The sequence below is a fragment of the Dipteris shenzhenensis genome, chromosome 20 (assembly GCF_047967505.1).
Source record: "Dipteris shenzhenensis isolate YYH24624 ecotype China chromosome 20, Dip_SZ_1.0, whole genome shotgun sequence".
Taxonomy (NCBI): Eukaryota; Viridiplantae; Streptophyta; class Polypodiopsida; order Gleicheniales; family Dipteridaceae; genus Dipteris; species Dipteris shenzhenensis.
Genome location: NC_141615.1, coordinates 22,626,562 through 22,628,433, shown reverse-complemented (window position 1 = coordinate 22,628,433; position 1,872 = coordinate 22,626,562). Strand labels below are relative to the sequence as shown.

At 46.7% G+C, this 1,872-nt stretch overlaps 1 pseudogene; it reads left to right on the top strand.

Moving 5' to 3' along the window:
- The first annotated feature begins 459 nt into the window (after positions 1-459).
- Positions 460-1,536, top strand: LOC147889422 (reticuline oxidase-like; annotated as a pseudogene).
- Positions 1,537-1,872: the final 336 nt, after the last annotated feature.

The window sequence follows — 1,872 nt, the reverse complement described above, 5'->3', positions numbered from 1 at the left end:
TTCTAGCTGTGTATTGGTTGTTCCAATAGCTTTCTGCCAAGTAGGAAAGGACACCTACTATGCCCTTCACAAGCACGCTTATGGGTGGCCTATGTGGCATCCTAGAGGCTGACAATTTTGTTCGTCTGACAATCTAGGGTCACCCAAGAAATAAAGATGAGCTATCTACCCATTTTCTGCCAATGAGCTAAGAGGATATGGCGGGAATCTTTGTAGAAGATATTGTTTGGGGTGGGTGTGAATGTGACATGCCCAAAAACGAGAGAAAGGGGTGTGAATTCGCCACGCCCAAAAGCCATAGAAAGTGAATCCAAGAACAAAGTGTCCTAGCCTAAGGCCAAATGTCAAGGAGATGGGTACACCTTATGGGCTACAAGGTTGCACTTTACAAAGGCAGCACTCGAAGGTTGATTGCATGCAACTCATCCTCATCCCTCACTCTTTTGGTTGCCTCCTATTCTTTTTGCTGTTTTGATGACCCTCACATTTCTCCTCCTCCATCCTCCCATGCTCTAATTCGCTAATCTCATTTACAGCTTTCCTATGACTCTCAACATGGCCTCTAATTCTCTTCTCATTGTCTTCCTCATTGTTTTGTTTTGTCTCGCCTCTACCTTTCACGTCGATGCAACTCCCACTACTGTAGACAACTTGTCCAGATGCCTGATCAAGAAGGGTGTCCTCAATTTCACCACCCTCAACTCCAACCCCGATGTTGCCTTCATCAGCCTGCTCAATTTCTCTTTGCAGAACTTGCGGTTCACTGAAGCTGGAGTCGCCAAGCCCGTTGCCATCGTCCTTCCAGGTTCAGCAACGACGGTGCAGCATGCTTGGTCATGCATCCCCAGAAATTGGGGCCTGCACGTGTGGAGTGGAGGCCACAGCTACGAAGGCTTGTCTTCTACTGCCAACGTACCGTTCATTATCCTTGACCTACTGTTTTTACATGCTATCACCATGGATTTGGCCACAAAAACAGCATGGGTGGAAGCAAGAGCGACGGTGGGCGAGATTTACTCCACCATATCCCAGGAAACATCTTCCTATGGATTTTGGCGGGAAGGTGCGCAACCATAAGGGTCAATGGTCATTTAAGCGACGGTGGTTATGGAGCGCTATCTCGAAAATATGGTGTTACTACAGATAATGTTATTGAGGCACACCTTTTGAATGCAAATGGCAGTCTGTTGAAGAGGGTGAGCGTCACAGATAAGGATCTCTTCTGGGCTCTCCGTGGAGGAGGTGCAGGAAGCTAGGGGATTATAGTGTCCTAGAAGATCAAACTTGTTCCAGTGCCCCCCACGGTGACCACATTCAGCCTGTCGAAATCTGGTAAACAGCTTATCATGGATCTCGTCTACCACTGGCAAAGTGTAGGTCCAATGGCTGCAGAGGGACTCTTCAGCGAGGTGTACATGGTGGCCGTTAATGAATCAGGAGTTAGAATCAGGAGTTATGGACATCGTAGCATCATTCGACGGGCAATTTTTACGAAGCAAAGCAGTCAATGACTATGGAAAGTTGCTCACAAAGTGAAATAGTGCATAATAGTGGCACAGGGTCCCTTGCATAGTTAGCAAGTTGCTCGAATGTGCATATGGAAAGCAGACAATGCAATAATGTGCCTCGTTTGAATCTATCCGTTAAGCATGGTTCAAATCCCACATTGGAAAAAATCCATGGCCTCTGTGGCCAAAGCTAGGATGGGTTTCACAATGCCTAATTATGATGCTATGCGTAATAGCATGCTGGATGCCTACTATAATGGGATGCCAGAGGAGAAGCAACAAGTTGTTTATGACGGCATTGAAAAAAATAGCTTACACCATCGCAACTGACGGATGGAAGAGTGTTAGCAAGAGGCCCTTGATC